Source organism: Herpailurus yagouaroundi, unplaced genomic scaffold, assembly GCF_014898765.1.
Source record: "Herpailurus yagouaroundi ecotype Mexico unplaced genomic scaffold, PumYag 186, whole genome shotgun sequence".
Taxonomy (NCBI): domain Eukaryota; kingdom Metazoa; phylum Chordata; class Mammalia; order Carnivora; family Felidae; genus Herpailurus; species Herpailurus yagouaroundi.
In genome coordinates, this window is record NW_024412417.1 from 41,257,987 (window position 1) to 41,283,573 (window position 25,587).

Genomic DNA, 25,587 nt, shown 5'->3' on the forward strand with positions numbered 1-25,587 from the left:
TGATAAAGATCACAATGACCTCATTGATTATTTATAGCAGATGATGTTGGAGTCCTGCCCAGGTCTCCACTAGTGCATATTCCCTGGAGACGCCTGTGAGTTACAGGCTGGGAAACGGCTCCTAGACAACGGCTGACCAAAGCCACCTTTTCTTTGGGTAAGACAACTGCTGGTGCAACTCACACTCCTGACCTCCGGGTGGGGTCAGGCTGAGGCTCGCTTCCCCCCAAAACCTAGATTTCTTTGTCTTTGTCTTTTTTCCCCAGATTTACTGACATGTAATTGACATGCAACATTGTATACATTTAAGGCTTACAAAGTATCGCCCAATGCACTCATATGCTGCAAAGCGATTACCACCATAGGGTCAGCTAAGCCCCCACGTGTCACCTAAGTACCATTTCTTTTTTGTGATGAGAACATTTAAGATTTACCCAATTAGCAACTCTCAAGTGTATAAGCCAGTACTGTGAACCACAGTCACCCACTCTACATGAGATCCCCACGACGTTCTCATCTTATAGCTACAAGTTCCTCCTCCTGGATCAACATCTCCCCATTTCCCCCACCCCCAGCCCCACCACTCTACAATTTCAATGAGGTTATGAAGCTTCTCTCTCCCTCTCCCTCTCTCTCTCTCTCTTTCTTTTTGCCTACCTTCCTTTCTTGATCCGACCTCCTTCCCTCACTCCCTCACATGTCTACCAACACTCAGGCCACGTGCATGAGGACTTCCCAGACTCGACGTCTAGGGAACCTGGCCCAAAACACTGCTCAAACAATGCCTGTCAACACTGCGATCACACAGAGCAAGGAAAGGCCGCATCACATGACACTAGAGAGCTGTCATTTCATGGAGATACTGGAGTAAGGACAGGATTTCACAGCCAGAGGTGAGGAGAAGGTGAGACACGCAGAAGAATCCATGTGCCAAAAGGCCCACGGGGAGGACTGCGCAGCAGGCAGGCAACAGACAAGATGGGGGGGAGAACGAAGAGGAAAGTAGTTAATACACACCTCATCTGTTTTCACTTGCAGTCTGTGCCTCTCCATAATGTCATGGCCGGTCATAAATGGCAAGCTCATCGCCGGGACCCAGAAGATTCAGCGGGAGGAACGTGTGAATGTAGGTGAGGGAGAAGGACAGAGTTTTCCCCTCAGTAGAGGGAGGGAGGTAAATAATTAGCCCAATGTATGTGTATTCGGTGGAATATTCCCTGGGAGAAGGAAGTTCAGAGGCCAACAGGGGAATTGAGGAGTAAGAGCCTAGGATAGGGTTAGGGCAGTGGGGCAGGGGTGCAGTAAGTAGCAGACTGATTCAAAAGGATGAGGCCTGGGGTTCCTGGGTGGCTCAGTCGGTTAAGCATCCGACTTTGGCTCAGGTCATGATCTCACAGTTCGTGGCTTGGAGCCCCACGTCAGGCTCTGTGCTGGAACCTGCTTCCGGTTCTGTGTCTTCCTCTCTCTCTCTGCCCCTCCCCCTTCACTCTCTGTCTCTCAAAAATGAATAAAGGTTAAAAAAAATTTTTTTAAAGGGAAGAGGCCTGCATATGTTTGAGATAATTGTGAGTAATCTCGTTTATTGCTCAAGACAATATTGTTGGGCTTATGTTGCCCAGAAGCTGAGAGAAGTGGCAGGCCTACAGTCAACAAATATGTCAGGGTAGGCCCGAGACGTCGCCAATCAACCCCTAAAGCTTATTTTCCCCCCTTGTTAATTAGTCCGAAAGGAACATTCCTGGGAAGATAAAAAAAAAAATTTTATTCATCTATGTAAGGAAGGGTGGGTGCGGAGGGCTAAGCTGTATAATTCTGGGAAAGGAGCACAGAGACGAGATCCAGTTGGGCAGTCTGTCACGGAATTATGTATTCACGAATGGCTACGATGAGAACCCCATTCCACTCCCGGGACCTGCAACCTCCACGTGGCCTTAATAAGTATAACCAGATGATGGGGCACCTGGGTGGCTCAGTCTGTCAAGCACCCAACTTGTGATTTTGGCTCAGGTCACGACCCAACGATTCGTGAGATAGATAGAGCCCTGCATCGTGTTCTACGCTGACAGTGGGGAACCTGCTTGGGATTTTCTCTCCCTGTCTCTCTGTCCCTCCCCTGTTCATTCTCTCTCTCTCTCTCTCTCTCTCTCTCTCTCTCTCTCTTTCATCTCAAATAAATAAAAGTAAAAAAAAAATTAAGTATAACCAGATGTTCTATTGAAGCCAACTATCCAATGAGCAAAAGTCAGTTGACATGAGAGCAGACAGGGAAGCATATGGCTCTCAGAGGAACAATGTGCTAGCAAAGTCCCAAGTAATTCTGCATTGTATGTGGTATCTTTTCGCCGCCCATGGCAGTAAAGGGGAGCTTCAATAAACACTCATTTCATGGAGCTTCATTGACCTTGCAATACGCATTGAACCTTGTTCAGCTTCGGGTTCCTTATCTGTAAAATGGGACTGATGACAGGCACGGCGCAAGGCTTCATGGGATTATGTTAAATGAGGCAATTTACATGAGTTTCCTTTGTAGACTCCCAGGCAGCATGCAAACATCTTCACCTCCTCTGAAAGCAACAAGCCCAGAATATCAGCATGTTAATTATTTTTTATCGGTTGGAAATGAAAGGAAGGTCAAAACAGTTGCTTAAGTACACTGCCAAGAACACTAGAGAGAGTAAAATTGAAAACAAACAAACAAACAAACATTTGGCATGAGAAAAAGCGTTAACCTATGGCAATCTCTTTTTATTGTCTGCTTTCCATGCTCCATTCCAAGCTTGGGGTGCTTAGTTTTCCAAGGAAGCAGATGGATGTTGGTGAATATGTGACCTGCCCACAACAATTACACAGCTTTATGGTGCTTTAAATCATCCCAAAGATAAAAATCAAAAACAAAGTTTTGGAGCTTGTCAAAACTAGTCTAATTAAAGCGGCAAATGTGCTAGCTGGCAAATGTGTCTCTGCAATGAGATAACTCGGGCGCTGCTGGCTGCAAGGCATGCTGGGATCTTGTTGACATGGGTTGGAAGAAGGGTAGAGTTTCCAGGGGTCCAAAATGTAGTGCTCGGGGGCCAGAGTGGGCCTGACCGCGAGGCTCGAGAACGTCCAGGCTCGTGGAGGCTGCAGGCGGGAGACAATGAGCCGTTCGCTTGGGTGGAAGACTGCAGCCAGTGGTCGGGGGCATCGGTTACTGTCTGCGGAGCTGAGAATACAGACCGGAGCCAAACAACTTTCTTGATAGGCAAGAAATTAACAGGCCAAGGGGGGGGGGGGGGGGGGGGGGGGAGACAGAGCAGAGCATTCTGACGCAGTAATAACCTACCTACTCAGTGATTCTCTGCTCTGTGCCAGTGTGCCGGGCCCCCTCTCATTGTCTGACACTATTGAACACAAATAGTTTTTCCAGGACCCTTTGTACGTACACCCACCCCTGCCCTCACCTCTTACCTCCTGGAATCACATTTATGGAATAATCACCACATGCCAGGCATCTTGCTAAGGATCTTATATAAATTAGCTCATGAGCCACATGAGTCCTCGGTGGCTCCCGGAAGCCACGTTTTACCACCTGGCCTGACCTTCCTGGCAACAGTATTGAAGTGAATACTTTATCAAAACAGGCTAATGATAATGCTGGTCCCCGGGAATTTGGATCTGAGTCTGCTCTTTTTGTTCTGTGCTCTCTGGTCTCATGAACAGAGGAGATAAAAACTCGGGAGTTGTTTGTGGCCTAAGAAGCAGGAAAATCGGTTTGCAGTGAGAATCATTCAGCAGACGTGCAGAGAGAAGCAGACGTTTAGACTTGCACGGTTCCACAAAGCCCGGTTTGGGCTCCTACCAGAGGCCCGGCTTTATCCCTCCTTTGGGACCCATTACATATCCCTGAAAGTTCGTAACAGACATTCCTACTTGGTTAAACCAGTTGAAGTCAGTCTCTTTTCTCGCAACCAGGAATCCTAATTCATGCATCGCCCACGTAAGCGGGGATTCAAAACAGTCTCTCACACGGAAGGAAGCCCGGATTCGTATCTACCACACGTAATGTCTTACACTCCCTTCCCTGACACTCTCCCTGCAAACCCTGTTGTTACATCTCAAGCCAAATGAAATGACTACACGTTATTTGAACCCTCTCAACATCCACCTGCCATTGCAAACACTAATCCCTCTGCCTCAAAGTCCCTTCCTTCGTGAACATGTACACTTGTATTCATCACGGAAGACTCAAAAGCATTGCCAAGGCTCCAACATGGGTCTTGTGTCTCCACTCGGGTCCCCGGGCCAGCACCCCTGGCTTTTCCATTATGCAGGCTGCCTCCAGGTTATGAGTCCCCCTTCTGTGCACACTGTATTCTGACTGTCCACCTGCAAGTGCCCCCCACCACACTCAGCAGCAGGAACCACGTCTCCAATCTCAACATCTCTACTCTCTGGCAGAGAGCCTCGCACTGAGCAGGAACACAAAGTTTTTTGTGTAAATAAACCATTCAAATCAATGTGTTTTGTTTTACACCTCTCTTCCAGTACCAGGAAAGACGGTTGGAGCCTGTCACCGCGGGGGACAACCTGACTGGAAATCAGAAGATGCAAACTGGGTTTATTTGGATAAATCTCATACCTTTGTGGGATAACGGGATCGGGGACAATGCCGGAGAGTGGCTGGAAGCGTGGTCTTTGCTGCTGGGTAAACTCCCTCCTCCTACCTGGTCTGCCTGGATCTCTCCGCACAGCAGCCAGAGCGATCTTTCTGGAAAATACAAATCAGATTATGGCACCATTTAGCTTTAAACCCTTTGATGGCTTTCCATTGCTTACAGAACACAACCCAAACATCTTAGCAAAATGTGGCCCCAGGGCTCCTATCCCCTCGCTCACTCTGTTCTCAAAATAGCTAGTTTCCTTCCACCCCAAGTGGCTAAATATGTACCTGCCTTGGGGCCATGGCCTTGTTTTCCCCCTCGACCCACATTTTCAAACGGCCGAATCTCATCTCAAATATCACGTCTTCAAAAACCGCACCCTGTTGTCTCAGCAGATGATAGCCAGCCGCCTTCCCCACCACTTTCTACATCACCCCCTCTTCCACTGGCTTCACACCTGTCACCACCATAGCCATCATCAACATTTGTTGGCTTGGACCTCTACTCTCTCTCTCCTTTATACAATGTAAACCTGTGGCTGGCAGAGAGGACCTCTGCCTTGTTCACTGCTGTACTCTAGGACCCAGGAGAATGTCTGCCGTATGTCGTAGACCCTCAAAACATGCACGTGGAATGACTGAATTAGGTAGGAATTCAAGTGTGGGCTGTCCTTTACTATTTGGATGACCTTGGGGGAGGGGAGGGGAATCACACATTTTCTCGAGTCTCAGTTTTCTCGTCAATAAAAATTAAGAACCTTAGTAAAAACAATGCCATCTAACTTCAAAATGGCCTGGTTCCACGATGGTGGGCCTTTGACGGCTTTTAGAATGAGGGAACTTGCCCTGGGAGAACCTTTTAATGACACTTCCTTAAGGCAAACACTAAAATTACACATGTCTGATGTCAAGGATGGTCAGCACAAACCAAACCTAGTACATTTCCTCTGAGCAGAGATGACACCCAATCGTTGACTTTATAACCATCTCAGGGGCTTTCAAGAGAATTCATCCTGTCCATTTTACAGCCTGGAGATTGCATCATAAAATTCATGTATCCATAAGATCTTCCCTTGCATTTATCTCTGTCCTCCAACCTGTGTAGAGAGGGGCTATCTGGGTTTATCTAACATGTAGCGATGGCCTCGGCTCTTGGCCCCACAGCCCTGGCTCAGCAGCTCTCGGAAGCAGAGAGGGTAAAAGTGCAAGCCCACCTGAGAACACCGTTTATCCTCTGCCCTCCTTCCCAGGCAGGCAATTACACTCTCAAAGAAAATGGTTGTCACAGCCACAATTCTCCCAGCATTTAGCAGAGGCAATATTTAAAAAGATTAATGGACCGCAGCTAAGACGGCTTCTCCTCTTACTGTATGTATTTCTTCATGCAATTTACTCAACCTCTTTCCCTCCGGTTTAGCTAATTCTATGTTACAAATTATTTTTTCCTATAATATTTTGAAATGATCTCCCCGCTGCCTTCGTGACCATACCAGTACTATTGAGATGTCTAATGCCGAGGTGATTTTTATTCCTGAGCGATCTGTCTTCTCTCTCTACAAACTTTTCGAGGAGGAGAGCCTGGTGCTTAAGAACCGAGACTCCAGAGCAAGAGACTTCGGGCTTCAAGAACCCACTCCTCCACGTCCCGACTCTGAGATCTTGGGCAAGTTGCTTAAACTCTCTGTACATCCATTTCCTCATGTACAAATAGGGATGATGAGAGTCCCCACATCTTAGATTTGTGAGAAGGGTGAAGGAAGCTCATCCATGTGAAGGCTTAGAACAGTGCCCACCAGATAAGAGTCCTGGATAAATGTTATCTGCTTGGATAGCTGTAGTCTCCCTTTTTTCTTTGACAGAATTAAATTTTTCTCTAACATTTAAAGGTGTCTGTTTGTCCTTTTCCACCCTGTCTCCACTCTGTGAAGATCTTCAGTCAAGATCAATGTCATTAATTCTGGAAGACCCGAAGTCCTTAGTTCTTCCACTAATGTCTCCTCTCCAATCACTTTTGCCTTTCCCTCGGGGACTTCTAGTAGAAGATCGTTGAATTTTCCTCAGTTCTTTATTCCTTCCTGATGCCTTCTGGGAGGGCTCCTCCAGCTGGTTTCCAGCTATTTCATTCTGGACTCTGTGCAGGCTATCATGCAGCCCATCGTTGTGTTCTTTATTTTAAAACATTTTCCTCACCATGCATTTCAACTTGATTCTGTTTTATTAACTTCTTGCTCCTCCTTCCTGTTACCAATATCCTCTCTTATCTCTGTGGGGAAAAGTATTATCCTTATTTTGAATTTATGACCTGTCTAGACCATTAATTTTTATTCTTAGAGTAGAGCTGAATCTCATATTCTTGCCTTTCTTTTATAGTGACTGTGTCCCTCAGGTGCACGGTTAGTTCTCCCTATGACATGATTTCCCCCGGGAGAGTATCAGACGTGAGTTCATCCTTACACAGAGTAAGGATGTGTTAGGTTAGGTAACACCACCTGCTGTTAACAGGGAACTACATGATTTCAGTGTGGTTACAGAATTTTATTCCTCACCACCATTTGTTTCGTCCTATTGTTGTGTCTCCTAGTGACGGAATCCCTCTCCTTGGAGACTAAGATTTCCAGACCATCCAGTATTTTAGAAATGGAAAGCAAAAAGTCTGCGGTAGCTTATTAAAGAGATACCACCTTCAAGTTCACTGCCTAGTTTCTGGATCTGTGTATTCTGGCTATGGAAAAAGACAGGATCATGTAATTATCTCTGTTTCAAAAAATATTTATTTCATCCTATAATAGAGAACCCCAACTTTTCAAAGTGTTGTCTCCTAACTAAATACATCTTCAGTAAGCCGTTCCACATTTCAATGAGATTGGACACTTGTGACTGATGAAGGATACAGTGATGCCTCATCATTCCATGGGCACGAGATCATTGTTGCACTGGCTTTGCTGTGAAATGTGTTCCTTGATCAAAAATAGTGCTGTGCAGAATGGCATGATGGAGGGTAAGGCAAACCTATATTTAGAATATGTGTCTATCCTAATAAGGAGAGATCTGTGTCCCCTTCATGGCAGAAGAGGTCCAATGTTATCTGCATACTGCTGGTGGCTGGCTGGCTGGCCCCCCAGGGAACGGTGTGATGCCAGGAGTTTACCATCACTCTCCACATTTGGAAAATCAGGCACTTAAGCAGTAGTGTTAGCTCGGTCAGTCTCGGTAATACCAGGCCCACACTTCTGAGCCCACAGATGGAGGGAAGGAAGATAATGTGGTGGGAGTTGATGTTAAGGGAATCTGAGCCATCTGCTCAAGAAACTTATTGGCCCCTTGCAAACTTGCCCAAGCTCAGTCTCTCACATAACAATTCCGCTGGATGAGAGACTGCTGCTGGGCATTCCCGACCTACAGCTAGGTGGCTTGGAAACACTCAATTTATAATAGAAATCTCGCCCCACTCACTCCCCTGATTACCTCAGGATTACACATGCTGTGCCTGCCAAGGCCCAGGAGCAAAGCATAATACTTATTTGTGAAGAGGGGGCGCATCTGCTCCAAAGTCTTAGAAGTCTGTTCTATGTCCTCTGCTGATGCTGTCCAGAGGCTTCATACAGTCTCTCTACTTCCACAGACACTTTGGGTACCACTGGGTCTGCTGGATCATGAGATCCAAGTGGTAGAGACACTTGTGCTGCAGCCTGCACTCACCGCAGAGCCTTCTCCTGCTCTGGTGCCCAACTCAACAGGCAGCGTTCAGACGACTGTGGACAGGTGTTGTAGTAACACACGCGAATGTGTTAGAAAAGTCCATGGGGCGCCTGGGTGGCTCAGTCGGTTGAGTGTCCGACTTCGGCTCAGGTCATGATCTCACGGTCCGTGAGCTCGAGCCCCGCGTCGGGCTCTGTGCTGACAGCTCGGAGCCTGGAGCCTGCTTCCGATTCTGTGTCTCCCTCTCTCTCTGACCCTTCCCCGTTCATGCTCTGTCTCTCTCTGTCTCAAAAATAAATAAACGTTAAAAAAAAAAAATTAAAAAAAAAAAAAAAGTCCAAAGGACCTACCGTGAATTGTGATGCATCCTGCTTTTCTCCTGGTACATAGTATGAGATCCAGAAACATGTCTTTCACCTTGGAGGGGCTATCTCAACATTCTCAAGACCGATAAACACTCAGAAAATTCTCTGAGGTGAGAGGACTTTGATTTTTACGGGCTTTACCTTCTACCTTTTCATTTACTCATACCTCCCTACATCAAAGTCGCTACTTCTAGCCAAACAGCTTCAGTCATCACAATGCCATCAACGCGGCAAACCAGCATTGTGTCGTGTGGAATGTCAAGATCATCAAAAGCTCTGTGTATCGTTTTACGGCAAAGTTCAAGAGAGCTGACGTAGCCCTGTGGCAAACCTGTGATGGAGTGCCGTTGGCCCTGACAGGGAAAGGCAAGCGGCTTCTCGCAGTCCTTGCAGATAGAGATGAGAAAAAGGCATCAGCCAGGTCAGCGGCTGTGTACCAAGTGCAAGAGACCCTGCTGATTTTCCTCCAGTATAGACACGACATCTGCACGAGCAACCGCCATTAGAACCCAACCTGCCCAAGCTTATGCTAGTTCAGTCATTCTCCAATAACCATCTGACTCTGGTAGAGGTCACCCTGGCGAGTTAAATGAGGCAGTGACAGATCTCGTCACCTGTGTGCCTTTCAAGACTTTGATGGCGATATTAAGCTCTGAAACTCCCCCCATGGATGGAGTCTGTATCTAGTTTATAATCTTGGTAAGTAGGGACCTCATCCAAGGGATCACAACTCAAGTTAGGGTATTGACTATTAGATATAGGGTTGTTCTTTTCTTTTATGCAGATCCTGCAGTCCTCTCCTATCCTATGCATCTCTTTCATTCCGAGATTCCTAGGAACACTACGATCAGGTGACCACAGCCAAAGGCACCTGCAGGCCACAGCTCCCTGATCACCAACATACCCCTGCAGCCCTTTCTGGTGAATACACCCGTCTTGTCTTTGACAATGAAGAACTGCCACTTGCCCTCCGCTCCACCCGGTTCCTGTCATCCCTAATGAAATCAAAGAGCCCATCTCTACAGGTGTTCCCTCTTGCCACACCTGGCCTACTAAGAAGAGAAATCAGAGCTTTGCGAAGATGCAGACGCCTCCCTCACTAGCACGCTTCTCAACACCTTACTTAAGAGTGTCTTGGTGCCACACTGTTGTGCAACGTAGCTGGAGGTGAGTGTGCCCGTCATACGTGGCACCTCTACTCCAACACCTCTTTCTCTCCGATCTTTCGGATCATCTCCTCCGCATCATGCCAGGGAAATGCTTCCATGCCAACCTCATTAAATATAGTCCACGAGTAAATCTAAGTTCCACTCACTCCGCCAGCTGTCAGAACCGTCTCCAGCTCCATGAGGTAATCCGTTATATCCTCAGCCTTAGCAAGTGCACCATGTCAATGAATTCAGCCTGATACGGTGTCATAATCTGTTTTCCTTGGTCTCACATCCTGAGAATCCACTCCCACACATGTCACTCAGATTTCTAATATATATTAGCAATATCTTAGAATTCGCTTTGTGGGTAAGTTATTTCATCCTGGCCCACAGTGTTCACTTGTCCATGGAGCACAATTTAACCTTATTTTGTGTCTAGCAACAACAGGAATGGCTGTTTTGGGTTTTGGAGGAGAAGTGGCATCTGCCCCAGGGGAGGCCATCACGGAATTTTCAAGCAAAGAATGCTAATCTCTTCAGACACCGGAGATCAAGCGACTTCTAATGGCAAGGATAAATCAGGTTCACTTGGATTTCAGTACGTCCCTTTTCCAAATCCAGGATCCTATTCTTTCCCAATCAACCTTCACATGAGAAGCTTAATGAGACTGATATGATTGATGGATTAGATGTCCTGGTGGAGTCGAGGAACTATTGGGGAAGAAATGTCAAAGTGGAATGATGGGGTGGGTGCCTGGGTGGTTCAGTCAGTCGAGCGTCCTGCTTCGGCTCAGGTCATGATCTCACGGGTTGTGAGTTCAAGCCCCACAGGCAGGCTCTCTGCCATCAGTGCAGAACCCACTTCGGATCTTTTATCCCCCCCTCAACCCCTATCCCCCCACAAAAAAAAGAAACATTTAAGAAAAATTTAAAGTAGAATGATGGGGGTAGAGGTTGAAGAAAACCAACTATTGCTTAAATCCAATCCAAACCCAAGGCAAGAACTCTGAATGGTCGCTTGGGGTGGATGCCACCCCTAGAGCCATCAAAAATGGAGAAAGCGTGAACAGAGGGTGTTATCCCATTGCTGCAGTACGCTTCACATTTGGTTCATTTCCCGGCTTCACATCTTTTCTTGCTTTAGGACCTCAGGCAGGTTGTTTAACCTCTGGGTCTCTATTTACTCAGAAGTAAAATGGAGAAAATAATAGCATCTGCCTCACAGGATTGTGGCGATTGAATCCATTTACACACGCAGGACACTAAATCTGTTGGCTAAATTGCACAAGCATGGCTTATCCACCTGTAGCCATATTGTGGTGTGAGTGAGAGAAACTGTTCCCATCAAACAAGGGTGAGTTATTTTCTTTTTCTTTTTTTTTTAAATTTTTTTAACGTTTATTTATTTTTGAGACAGAGAGAGACAGAGCATGAACGGGGGAGGGTCAAAGAGAGAGGGAGACACAGAATCTGAAACAGGCTCCAGGCTCTGAGCTGTCAGCACAGAGCCCGACGCGGGGCTCGAACTCACGGACCGCGAGATCGTGACCTGAGCCGAAGTCGGAGGCTCAACCGACTGAGCCACCCAGGCACTCCAAGGGTGAGTATTTTCAAGGGCAACTGTGGGAAAGGATGTATCCGTTGAGCCCAACTTCTACGAAATGAAGAAACAGAATCCAAGAGATTTAGCGGCAATGCGTAAAGGATTCAGGTCTGGGTTCCTTTCTGAGTGGCCACTTAGATTCATCCCCTTTCTCCATGTATCATTTATGCGGTAGTTAGAAGAGTCAGAATAGCCGAATCCCAGAAGCTCATGAGAAACAGGCAACATTGGAACTCTGTGTCTACTCTTTATGAACAGTCTCATGGTCAAAACCCTCAGAAAATATTGTTCTCCCCAAGTTTGAGTTTAAATTTTACCGCCTTGCCTACAAAAGCAAGTGACCGGGCTTGTGAATAAAGCAGGCCACCTGCCCCACATCCATGCTTTCATGGTGTTTCCTATGCAACCTTAGACCTGGTAATGCTCAGAAAACAGTAACAGCTTTGTTGTTGCATGGACTGTGCAAAGAAAGCCCATGGTCAAAGGAATGGAGATATATGAGGATTTGGGCAGATTGTGTGAGGACTTTATTCAAAGCTGGTGCTGGGTAGTGGTGACAAGAGCATCCAGGCCAGAACAGAGAATGCCTCTAGGACCAGAGGGCACCAGAATTGCCCGGACACTGGAGCAAAGCCACCCGTGGAGCTGACTGGTAACACGTGGACAGAACTGAAGTCTCATGTGCATACATGGACCCTTTTACCTCTTCCAGACTTGGACTTAAAGAGTCCTGTCGGTCATGAGACTGACAGGCTCAAATGCCCATTCTTCCGCTTTCTAATTTCGTGGCCAAGTAATAGAACGGTGCCATGGCTCTGTTTCTTCATCATAGAGTAGGGTACGCTGTGAACATCATAAATCAAGCACATGCCATAAGCCAGTTGCTGTTCAAGATGAGCCCCACAGGGCCCCCAACCTCCAGAAGTTCACAGGGGCCCAGAGCAGCAGACATACAATTACAATAAGGTGACTGAACTGCGGGAGAGGTAGACGTGGCCGCTTCATAAGTGTGGGGGTCACGGATGGCTTCTTCGTAATCCTGCATTGCAATCTCTTTTTCACATTGATCTCTCAGCCTGAAATCAATTGCTAACTCAAGCTTTCAATAATCACAGCACAATGCTATTAGAGCAGCTATTTTAGGGAAACATGATCAACCCAGTATCTCGCCCACATGCCCTTTCTTTTGTGCTTCACACAGAAGACTCTGGCCAGCAGGCAAAGGACTGGGTTCCCTTCCCTCTGCATCCCAAGGGCATCCTTCTGACCTCAGCTTTGGCCATATACTGCACAACCAAAGTGGGCTGGAGCCTATGTCCAGGGAAAGTTAAGAGAGAACAGGGATCCGGCAGGACCAGACCAGGAGAAACTGGTCCAGCTGTGCAGATGGTCCCAAGGTAGAAGGGTCGCTGATAAGGGCCATAGAGTGTTTGAGGGGTCTCGGTGAATGGAAAGTTGGTATGGCCTAGGACTGGGCTATGTCCAGACATACCAGGCCTTGGAAAGGATCAGAGACAGGCCAAGTCATAGCAAGGCAACTGGCTATGCACTGAAGGATCAGAGATGACTATAGGCCAGACCATAGACCTGCTAGAAATTGCCAATCCAGAACTGGAGAAAATGCATGTTTTGCAAAGGCTCTGGTGCCATGATGTCAAAGTCTACAGGCCTAGTGCAGACACAAAGCATAGAGTAGTTACCTCTGCCTGTGGTAGGGGTGAGGAAGCATGGACTTGGGGGCAGGGCCTCCCATCTAGCAAAGACTTCCTCTGACCTCTTCACACCTACTTGGTGCAGTGATTCAGAGCACAGGCTTCACCACCAAGTGGCTGTGTATTTACACCCCAACATTTCCCCAAATATTCTTGACGAGGAGCCAGTCCTTCAGGACGTGACACCCATTAACATCCTATAGAACCAATGCTCCAAGGGAGAGCCTTGGAGAACATGGCTTTTTAGCATTTCCACACAATTTAGGTCCTGATAAACATGAACTTGCATTGATTACTACTGGACTTCAATTAATCAAGCATGGTTTAATTGAGGAGTACCTACTCAGAAGAAGAAGAAAACTATAAATGTAACAGAAGCTGTACATTAGCTTATTTCCCTTATGTTGTGCACATGGTGATACCACTACATACAATATTCTGCCCCAAACCCCCTTCCCAGCCCATGGTCTATCATCCTAAACCCTACTCAGCCCGTAAAGTTCACCCCAAAGGACCTCTTCAAGTGGTGACATACTTGCCCCTGCCTTCACACTGCACCCTGAGCACCATTAGGTGTCTTCTACTCGTGCAGGGTAAAGCTCAAATTCCCTGCGGGGGCACATGGGCCCCTTACGACCCCGGCCTGTCCCCCCACCATGGGGGCTTTGTTCGGTCTGACCCAGGTACTCCGTGGTCAGTTTTCTCAGATTTCCACATCCGGGTGTGTGAGGTCTCTGCCTCACCGACCTTGGCCCACCTTCTCCCCCTTCAAACCTCAGCTGGGTGGTCAGCCCTCCACCGGTCCGCCACAGTGCCCGGTGTGCTCCAGCTGGCGCCCACACGATGCTCTCTCTGACCCACCTGGGACCTCTCAAGAGGAGCCCCATGAGCTCTCTCGCAGGGGTGGACCTTCTCCTGCTCCTCCCCACGCTGGGGCACACCTGCACCTGCCGAGCCAGTGCACACACTCAATAGGAAATCACTCAGAGGCGACGGGGTAAGATCTTGGACTTGCCATGGAAATGATCTGGATCCAGACCCTAGTTGTGTCACTTGCTCTCCGGGTAACCTCTGACCTATGACTAAGCTTCTCAGAGGCAGAGAGAGGTACCTACGCTAAGGCCCTTCAGAGATCATTTTAGAAACAGAATGATCCAGAAACGAGAGCCAAGAGGAGGACAACAGCAATGCCTAATTCATCTTTGTCTCCCTAACATAGCAAGTGCAGGGCCCCCATAAATATTTGTTGAAAGAATTAATGAATAAATTAATTAATAGACAAACAAAAATGGATTCCACCAAGCCTGGAGGTTCTCTTTCAAAGGCAAGTTTTATTTTTTTTTCTTCTTTTTTTTTTTTTTTTTTTTAACGTTTATTTTTATTTTTGGGACAGAAAGAGACAGAGCATGAACGGGGGAGGGGCAGAGAGAGAGGGAGACACAGAACTGGAAACAGGCTCCAGGCTCTGAGCCATCAGCCCAGAGCCCGACGCGGGGCTTGAACTCACGGACCGCGAGATCGTGACCTGGCTGAAGTCAGACGCTTAACTGACTGCGCCACCCAGGCGCCCCACAAAGGCAAGTTTTAAATGCTCCCTTGGTCTTGTACAGAGAGCTCCGCCCTGAAAAGCTCTAACTTTGTATCAATTTAACCTTCCCTTGGAGACATGGTATCACAGCACAAGCCCAGAATCTGCTCTGACAGTTTCTGTTGCAAATTTAGAGCCAACTGAGGCTTTCTCTGCCTCAGATGCAGGACTGTCAGGAACAAGCTCTAGTCTTAGGATTTTAATAAAAGTGGAATCAAGCCAGACCACATCCTCCATGGCTTCCAACCTGGAAAGAGCCAAGAGGACCGGATCATCCGGGCTCTGAAGGCACACCTGGAGACAGGGGTAACAATACAGACCCAGGTTACACGAGCCCACCCCCTGAGGCAGCCACTCTGGAATGTTCCACACAAATATGAGCTCGCTGCATTAAGACAACTAAAAGGGTGAATTTATTTGGCTAGATTTGGCTAGACTCTGGGTGTGACACAAGATAAGCCAGGAGCATAGACTTGAGGTTCTTGGGCTGGAACCCCAGCTTGGCTCCTAAGGGAGGAATCACCTAACCAATCTGGGCCTTAGTTCTCTCTTATCTGTAGAACAGGAATCACAGCACTATTGTGGAAAGAGGAGCATTAAATAGGGTGGTATCCAGAAAGGAGCGGCCTGGCTGGCCACTGTCCCACCAGCTCGTGGCCAATGCCTGACAGAGCCAGCCTGGCCGGAATAAAGCCCACAGGCTTTGGGAGAGCCATGGTGCCATACAGCCATTTGAAAAGCACCAGAATATGGCAGAAGCCTGCATATTTTCCCAGAAGCTCTGCCAGTGGAGACCAATGGGCTCATATCAGCCAGCACCAGAACATAATAACGTGCAAGAACTGTCCCTGAGAATTTGGGGCCTCTCAGAAATAACCCGAGGGCTTCCTTATGTGTTAGGAGGCAGTGATGAACCAGCCGAAGGTGAGGGAATTATCCTCGATGTGAAGGCAGCAATGTGAAGCGGGGAGAAGTTAATGTCCCATAAGCAAATGATCACACTAAAGCAGGGCCACCCCCAAGACCTTCTAGAGTTCAAGTGATGGGTGATGTTCTCCAACTGCAGCTCGGTAGGGCATAATGGGGACACTTTCAAGTCCCCTATGAAGTTGAAATGTGATTTCTCCACATCTAATCCCTACTTAATGCTCCATGAACCATTTATTGATTTTCGTTTTAAGGAATCCAAAGCCCACAACTGTGTCTGTGACCAACATGCAATCAGTAAAAGTTCCTTGAGTTGAATTACAATAGAATGTATAATTTTATTGCCTCGGGGATGTCATTCAAAAGGGCTTTGGAGGGGCGCCTGGGTGGCGCAGTTGGTTAAGCGTCCGACTTCAGCCAGGTCACGATCTCGCGGTCCGTGAGTTCGAGCCCCGCGTCGGGCTCTGGGCTGATGGCTCAGAGCCTGGAGCCTGTTTCCGATTCTGTGTCTCTCTCTCTCTCTGCCCCTCCCCCGTTCATGCTCTGTCTCTCTCTGTCCCCAAAAGAAATAAACGTTGAAAAAAAAATTTTTTTTAAACAAAAAAAACAACAGGGCTTTGGAAAACCCTTTTGTGTAATTAGCCAAAGGGATCAGATATCTGTGGAAACTACCACACATTACTGCCAAAATGAGGCAGTTGCTTCTGGAACCCATGTTTCAAAGCCATTTCACAACTGTTTCCTGATTCCATCATCTCATACTAACTTATTGAATGAGGAAAAACAGGGATTATTCAGGGCATCACACAGATGAGAAAATTGAAGTGCATATGGGATAAATGCCCAAGGTCCCCCAGCTGGTGAGTGACAAAATCCCCTTGTTGGTTGCCAACCTCCTCCAGAGTTTCCCGGGTGTGATCAGATTCCGGACCCCTATACACAGAGGGCAGGGAGAGATGAAGAAAGAGGAGGGCCACTACGGATGGGTAGGTGGCAGGCTGGATAAGCAAGGGAACCTACCCACGGGGCTTGTCTTGGGCCCCAACAGGCAAGGAGATCTCTACACCTGCCCACCAAGTCTTACATTTATCGGGGTTCAGTCAGGATTATCATCTAGATGGTCTCAGCATCACATCACTGTCTCAAGGCTGGGTCCTTGGGACAGCTTTTGGGAGTGGGAAGGCAAGCAGAATGTACATTCCAAGGACAGGGAAAGGGAGTGAGGGGTCTTTGATCACCCAGGTCCAGCTCAGGGATCAACCGGCATTCATACCCTTTCAATGACCTCCCCCAACACCACTGTGACATAGCACATGCAGCTTCCTTGATAATGACATAGAGGAAATGCATTAAACTCATCATTTGGGCCAGGCATTGGGGCAAGCACTCCATACCTTTGCTATCTGTCTCAGTCAGCTTGGGCTGCTATAATAAAATATCATCAAGTGGGTGGCTTACAAACAACAATTTGTTTCTCACAGTCATGGAGGGGTGGGTCTGGTGAGGTCTGCTTCCTGCTTCAGAGATGGCCATCTTCTCACTGTGTCATCATGTGGAGGAAGAGGCCAGGGAGCTTTCTGGGGTCTGTTTTATCAGGACTCTGATTTCATCATGAGGAATTTGCCCTCATGACCTAATCACCTCCCACAGCTCCACCTCCAAATATCATCATATTAGGAGTCAGGATTTCAAGATGTGAATGGGGGGAGGGGGAGTACAAATATTCATAGTATCCATGCAGCCATCACAACTACTCCAAGAGGCAGACATTATTAACCTACTTTTCAGATGAAAACACTAGCGTTCTGTCACCTACCCAAGGTTACAGTGCTCTGGTAGACCCAGAGTTGGAAAAATCCAAAGGTTTTTGTAGAACACCTCACCTCGGTGAAGCTGAGGGGTGAAAAGCGGGGGTGGAGGGGGTTGCTGCCCAATCCAGACTGTTTTATCCCTGTGCATGTGGCCAAATGAATCAGTGAATGAGTAGATGGCTGTGTTCTGGCAGAGAATAGCGGCCTCAAATCACTGCTGACATATTCAATAATAACACAAGTAACTGGGAAACCTAAGCTCCAAAAGCCAGTGGAGTTCGGAATGAACAGAAATACCACTTTACCCGGGGCGCCTGGGTGGCTCAGTCGGTTGAGCATCCGACTTCGGCTCAGGTCAAGATCTCACGGTTCGTGGGTTCGGGCCCCACATCGGATTGTGCTGACGGCTCAGAGCCTGCAGCCTGCTTCGGATTCTGTGTCCCCCTCTCTCTCTGCCCCTCCCCTGCTCATGCTCTGTTTCTCTCTGTCTCAAAGAATGAAATAAACATTAAAGAAAATTTTTAAAAAAAGAAATACCATTCTACCTGGACTGGGTGTGGAGCAGGAAAATCACTGCCCTGGGCACAAGCTTCAGTTTACTTTCCTATCATTTATTTTATGTTCAGAAAGTCACATCCTTTTCTTAAAAACTGCCGGGGGGAACAAACACAATTAATTCCTTGATTAAAATCGTGAAACCAAGTGTCATCTGCAGTAAAGACGTAAAAAGGAGGAGGCAAAGTCTCAATGGGACCAGTAAAGTTCCCCCAGGCCACCTGAAGAAGCCACAGTGGAGGAAGCAGGTCCTGAAGAAAGGCCAGACCAAGCCTGGGCCAGACACCCAAAGAGCTGGGACATGGGAGGCAGCTGTGATGGAGAGGAAAGAACAAGAAAGTTCTGGATGCTGAGGACCCAAGCGCATGTTCAGTTCAACTCGTTACTAACTGTGACATTGGTGAGCCACTTCCCAAGCCTTGCTTTCTTCCTTTCTCACTTTCTCTCTTTATTTCCTCTTTTTTTTTTTCTTTCTTTCAACAAATACTTGTCGAGTACTTACTATGGACAACATACTGGTAGAAAGTGGGTTAGAGCCGGGAGCAACATGGTCTATCCCCAAATGGGGAGGCACACAGGAAGGAACAATGCCAGATGACAGCAACACGACATCTCCGATAAGTTCCGCGAAGAAGCCCCCATGAGGGTGAACAGTCGGAGCACCTGATCCAGGCAGCAAGGTCAGGGAAGGTTTCTGTGAAGAAGCACAACAAAGCTGAGACATGAGACACAGCAGGGGTGAAGCTGAGCAAGAGAGGGAGAAGGGGCACTCCGGGCAGAGAGGACAGCACGCGCTGAGGCCCCGTGGGGGGAGGAAGCACGATGCTCTCTTGGAATATCAAGAAGTCCGGTGCGTCTGACCCACAGAACATCGGTGGGAGCTGCAGATGGGCAGATGGGGCTAGAGAGGTAGGCTGGGATGAGAGCAGACAGGATGCTGTAGAGACACATTAGTCATGTGAGGTTTTTTTAAGTCTATTTATTTTGAGAGAAAGAGAGCGCAAACAGGGAAGGAACAGAGAGAGAGGGAGAGAGAATTCCAAGCAGGCTCCGCACTGTCAGCACAGAGCCTGATGTGGGACTTGAACTCACAAAACGTGAGATCATGACCTGAGCTGAAATTAGGAGCTGGATGCTTAACCGACTGAGCCACCCAGGCACCCCTCAGGTGTGCTTTCTCAACTCTCATCGTGGCTGCTATTTTATAACAGATAATTCCTATGTTTTAGAGTCAGAGAAACCCAGATTCCACACTCGGGTATAGTGCTCGCTGACCTTGCATATAGAATGTAACTTCTCAGAGCCTGCTTCACTAGCTGTAAAACGGCCCACAAAACCCTTGGCAGTAAATGTGGAGTTGGAAATTTTTTCTTTTTTTTTCTAAAATGGAGGAGAGCAGGAAAGAATAAAAAACATGAAACGGGAAGAGCATGGAACCCAGTGGGTCTAAAACCCCATGGTGACGGAGTGGCCAGTGGGAATTTTAAGAACTCAGAATGCCTATTTTCCCCTGTAAAGGTTTCCATTCCTATGATACGAGGTTCTCAGAGTTTGTTCAGTATCAGAATCAACTGGGGAATCTGGTTAAATTTCAAAAGTCCAAATCATAGCCTTCTTCATGGAGCCCAGGTTCTATGATCACGTTCATTCTCACGGCGCTCCAGATTCACACCAGAGTTTGAGAACTGTCATAACATAAACCACACCCCTACCTCATCCCTCCAAAAGTCATAAATGCTTCGCTTGTGTCTTAAAGTAAAGCCAGTAGGGGATAAACTGCACATTACGATTGACGTGGTAGGGGTGGGCTCAACACTCAGGGACTTCTGGGGACGACGTCAAAGCTCCCACCCCTGGAATTTACAGACCCTTAGATTTCCAGTTTGTGAATTTGGCTCCAAGGTTCAGTACAAGTTTGTCCAGACCCTGAGCGATAGGAAGTTTCCTGTCCGACAGCTGACAACACATGTGAAGTGCCTGACATCAGTGCCCTGCCCGTCAAGGTGATTTTGTGAGGTATTGACAATCCCACGCCACCAAAATGGGGCTGTAACGCAGAATGCGCTATGCTCTGTGGCCAAACAGATCTGGGGGAATGAAGAACTGAGATAGAGACCTGAACAGAGGAACCAATCAGACCTGAAATCATTATCGATCTCTTCACCCTCATTCAGCTCCGTAAACGTGTGGCTCAAAGACCTTTAACACTGACAAATGAGACACGTCTTCTTGTTAATTGGGGTATTTGTACAAGGTGTCTCCCTTCCCTGTACGACACGGGTAGCATGTAAGGAGGACGACACTCTCAAGGAGAACAAACTGTCTTTACGCTGAGGCTCTGGAGAGTCTTGGGAGTGTTTGGTGCAGACACACCTGGATTCAAATCTCAACTTTACCATTTACCCTTTGGTAACTTCAGCAGGTCACCGGGCTCCAGTTTTCTCGCCTATAAAATGAGGTAATTCTAGGAGTTTGCCACGTGATTGTAGATATCAATGAGGGTTATCCAAGAGGTATGTACAACTGCACGTGCAATTGTTAGATACAAGAGCATCATGTATAGACCTGGTCCAGGGTGCCTGGGTGGCTCAGTCGGTTAAGCATCTGGCTTCAGCTCAGGTCATAATCTCATGGCTCGTGAGTTCGAGCCCCGTGTCGGGCTCTACGCTGACAGCTCGGAGCCTGGAGCCTGCTTCGGATTCTGTGTCTCCCCCTCTCTCTGCCATCTGCCACTCACACTCTGTCTCTCTCTCTCAAAATAAATAAATAAACATTAAAAAAATAATAATTATATTATTTTTACCATTGTTATCACCTGTCTGTTGAGGAGTCAGAAGAGGGACAAAAGACAGTGAGAAGTCTGGGAAGATGCTTTAGCAGGATTCTGGGAAAAAGGACGAGCAGGTGGTGGACAGAGGTCAGGGCCAAAGGAAAGGATGAGAACAGAGGAGGCTCTGAGGAGGTGATCTAGTGGCCCTCAGCGAGATGAGGCTGCCGGGGTGCCCTTCCCCAAGATGGGGAGAATAGCAGAGGAGGAGAAGCAGGTTCTGGAAGAGGCTGGCAGCTCCCCATTGGCCAGGCAGGGTTTGGTGTGTCTGGCAAGCTTCCAAGTGGAAACAGATAAACGTGGTTGCCTGCGTGCATCCGATGCACAGGAAAGGCCCGTCCTGGAGATGAACACTGTGAGTATGAATCTCACACTGAAACACAATGCCCGAGAGATACAGCTTCGCCAGTCTTCTGGAAACTGCTGGCTTCCTACTACCAGCTTGCACTTTGCAGGGTGGCCAAAATGTAACCTCGGTTCTCCTCTAGCCACAGGATTATTTCTAAGCCCCTGACCCTGCTGATCTGTGGTCTCTGGTCTGCACATGTCCCCTCATGTCTTGTTCTAAGCCCTTCTGGAACCCCGTTCCATGGGGATGAGAAGCCCGCGGCTGCTCTCCAAGCCTTGTTGGGTCCGTGAGGACGTTGTGGGCTGTCGGAGGCCATCAGTGTGACCATGCACCTCAGCCAGTTCCTCTCTGCTCCCACACCCTGCTGAGGTGGACACACCAGGTCCTGCTGCATCCCAGAGCTCTCGTTGGGAATGGACAACACAGCTTCCCCACACTCTCGGGTTCTCTGCACCCCGTCTGGGGCCACGCTACCCTCTGATCCCAGGGCTTGGTGCAGGGCAGGAGAGTGGAGCAGGGTGTTCTCGTGAACGCACATCAGCATCCTGCTTCCCTGTCCCTCCTTGCTGAGCTCACAGAGCCCTTATCTGGCCCGAGCTTCGCAAAGCCTCGCTCTCCCTCCATCTTGACACACCCGGTCTTTATGCCATTCGTTTTTATGACCCAAGTCTTTCAGACGCAGGTTTGTGAAACTCCAAAGCCTTGGCTTTGGAAATTTCCAGGTCCTTCTGGAAATTCTGCCTCCTGTGCTTCCACTCTATCAGCCATCCCCTAAGACACTGAGAGCTGCTGATGGAGGGGAGGGAGGGAGAGGAGAAGAAACATGGGGAGGGTGCTTGGTTCATGTCCCCAGACACACTCCTGCCGCCCGGAGGTGTGAGAACCTTGTGCACAAAGATGGTCATCGAGACACAGGAGTGGATGAGGTCACTGCCCAGAGAGAGCACAAGGGTGAAAAGAAAAGGGGGCCCAGGACGGAGCCCAGGGAAACACAAGCGCTTTAAAGCAGGGGCCGGTGACATTCTCCCATGAGGTGCCAGATAGCCCGCTGCAGCCCCAAAGTAACCACAGATAGTCCGTGAATGAATGTGTCTGGTTGTTCCAATAAAACTTGATTTACAGAAACAAGCCCCGGGCCAGATGTGGCCTGGGGACCACAAGGTACGGAGTCCTGCTTTCTCGAGTGGGCACGGAAGAGGTTTCCAAGGAGGCTGAGGGGGAAGAGAGAGGCAGGAGCAGAAGAGGGGCATCAGGAGCAGAGACGGCCCTGGTTTATTTCCCACCGAAGGCTGCGCTCTGACCAGGAGGCCTCGGTCTCATCTCGGCTGCAGGTTTCAGTCACCTGCAGATCTTTACAAAATCCTGCTAGCCGAGGCCCAGTCCCTCAAAGATTCTGGTGGAAATGGTGTGGGGTGAGGCCAAGGCATGGCAGGTCTTGAAAACTCCCCAGGGGCAACTCTAAAGGGCAGCCAGAGTGCAGGTCCTGTCTGCAGCCCCTGCCTCCTCCTCCCCCTGCACCTCCTCCCCTCCCCACCTCCTTTTCTTCCTCCTCCCCTCCCCCTACTCCTCTTCTGCCTTCCTCCTCCTCCTCCCCCTTCTCCTCCTCCCCCTTCTCCTTCCTTTCCCTCCCTCCTTCTCCTCCCTCCTCTTCCTCCTCTCAGGGCTGGGTCATCAGAGTAGTGATGCTCTGGCAATGGCCATGATTTCTGCATCTCAGGAGGTCACTGGTTGCCCAAAGACCAATGACTCTGGCAGGAGGAGCAAGGGACAGAGGAGACATGTGTGCTCTCTCCGTGGTTAGGACCCCACTTGTCACCAGCTGCCCCAGGCTGGAACACAGACTTCTTGTCACCTTTTGGTTGTTGTTTTGGTTGTTTCGCTTTCCTGTTGGAAAGGTGTGGTGGGGAGCAGTGCTGGGGAGAGTCACAGACCATCGGGACCCCCATGTGGCCGCAGGGGACCCTCAGCCCCACTGCCCCATCTTGAGTACGCTATCGTTTTCGCCTCATGCTCAGCCACCCACCTGCTGTGCATGGTCCCCACAGCCAGCAGGAGAGGGCGGAAACAATCAGCTGAGCCACTCTGGGAGTAAGTAACTCCAGCCTGTTTAGAATCCACCAGTGCGTAAGCAGCCCCATGAGACACTGCATACTCAGGATGGTCCTCATGACAGAGAAACTAAGGCCCAGACAAGTTAAACGTTCAGAGGTCACAAGGCTAGGAAGTGGCAAAGCCAAACCAAAGCTAGGTCAGCCTGACCTCAAAGTCCATGCACTTTCCAGAACCTCCTGCCACCTGACGATTTCCTTCTGAGCCTTGGTTGGGGTTGGGGGGGGTGGGGGGGGCAAGGGTTCGCTCAGCGTCGTGGTAAGGCCAGGCCCCAGAACGCCCAGCCGAATCCTCAGTCAACAGCGAGAAGAGAAGCGCCTGCCTGGGGCAGAGGAGAGCAGGCCTGACACAGGGGTCAAGGCCCGACATGGCCCAGCCCAGGCCCACCAGGGAGTCTGGCCCACGGCTTAGAACTCAGGCTGCAGAACCACCCTGCCTGGGTTCAAATCCCAGCTCTGCTAATCACTATGGGGGATTCACTCAGCGGCGACCTGCAGTTTGCACAACCGTACAACAGAGGTTGTGAGTCAGTGGCCGTCTCTCAGGGCTAATCTAAGAACTTAAATGAGACCCGGGAGTGCGTAGGAAGCGCGCCTTAGCCCACCCCCCTTTCTCAACAGGCCGCGTCGCCCCCAACGTGGTGGAGGTCTGCGACATCACAATAATAGTCTGTGGCCCTCCAAAGCTCGGGCTGACTCAACAAAATTGCATCCCTCACTACTTAATTTCTTTCATTAGGGAGAAATGACATTTAAATTTAATTTTTCTCCTTCAGGGGCCAATAATGAAATAAAAACTGAACAACGCTCCCGTAAACAGTGGCTCTCATTAGCTTTCCGGCCTCATCATTCAGCCCGTGCTGCTCAGCCCCGCGGAGCGAGCGCTTCTCACACACAGCCCGCGGTTCCTGCCACCTTCGGAAGCCTTGGTCTTCCGTCCCTCACGCTCCCTCATTCCGGGAAGCTCCCTCCCAGCTCTTGACCTGTTGACACCTTATTTATCTTTTCGCAACTCAGCTCCGTTCCCTCCTGTCTGCGAAACTCTGCCCTGTGCTCCCCTGAGGATGTAATCTCTCCCCCAAGCCTGCCGATTATGCCTCTATTAGAGCAGTAATTCAATTTACGTCCTATCGGAGGTCGTTGTTTACATGGATAACAATGGAGAAGGGAAGAGATAGGAAATTGCAGCCCTCCCCCGTCCTGGCCCCCCACTGCACTTCATCTTCCAGAGAGAGAAGAGGCCTCCCTTGCCGCGCAGGCTCCAGTGATGAGTGAAGAGCACAGAACTGCAGCAGCAAAACCGGTTGATAACATTAAAAAGGCCTGACCCCAGAGCAGGTACATCTACAGCCACTGACCGACACACAGAGGCACAAAGTAGCCTCCTCGTTTCCTGGGGCTCTGGAGCGCGCTGGGAAGACGGGCGGGGGAGGGGGCAGTGAGAGCTACAGGGTGTGGGCTTCTTTCTGAGAGGCGGAGAATGTTCCGGAATTGGCTGCAGTGGTGGCCGCACATCTCTCTGAATTTCCTAAACGCCGCCGGCTTGTGTGCTTAAAACGAATGCATCGCACGGTGTGTGAACTCGATCTCAACAAGGCCGCTTAAACAGACAAAAAAGAACTTCACCCGGAGAGGAGAACGGAGCTGAGGCTACAGGCTGGGGGGCCTGGGGGACCCACGGGGCAGGACCAAGCGTGGGGGCGCAGGTGTGGGGAGTAACCACGTGCAACTGAGCCGCAGGGAGAGGGATGAAGAGCCCGGGGAAGTTCGCTGTGTCTTGTGAGCACGCCCCGTCTCCGGCGTCTTTCAGGAAATGCCAGAGCAGAGACTTAAGCTCCCTTTCCACCCTCACGGATGCTGGATGGATGCCTCCTTCGTCGCATAACTTCTGCGCTGTGCTGAGACTGAACCCGACGTTTCTGGGTTCCTTGGGGCTCCTCACGCCTCTGCATCCTGGGACTGGAAGCACTTGGGAAACACGGGCTGCGGGTAATAATTGCGGTCCCCCCACCCCTGACACCTCAAGTGCACATCAAGGGCACTCTGAATGTGTGATGCGGGAGCCAAGCCCGCCCCAACCTGCCTGCCTGTCACACTGTGGGCGACTCACCCCCCTTCCTTCTCCGGGCTTCCTCATCTGCAAACAGACTCCACCTCTCCATCCTTTCTCATTCTTAAACTCTGTGAGGTCCGTGGTCTGCCATTAGTCCTGGCCTTAGAAGGAAAACCGAGTAGATTCTAACTTTCTCTGTA

General features: G+C 49.2%; 1 protein-coding gene across 1 annotated transcript in view; it reads right to left on the bottom strand.

The window, feature by feature from the left end:
• Positions 1 to 2,450: 2,450 nt before the first annotated feature.
• The window catches only part of ZFAT (zinc finger and AT-hook domain containing), a 351,032-nt gene continuing 327,895 nt past the window's right edge, over positions 2,451 to 25,587 (bottom strand). Inside the window, exons 17-18 of the transcript XR_005796642.1 lie at positions 4,619 to 4,747; positions 2,451 to 2,564 (exon numbers count right to left, since the gene is read on the bottom strand). The gene's annotated coding sequence lies outside the window, so the exon portion shown is untranslated. The remainder of the gene's footprint in view (positions 2,565 to 4,618; positions 4,748 to 25,587) is intronic.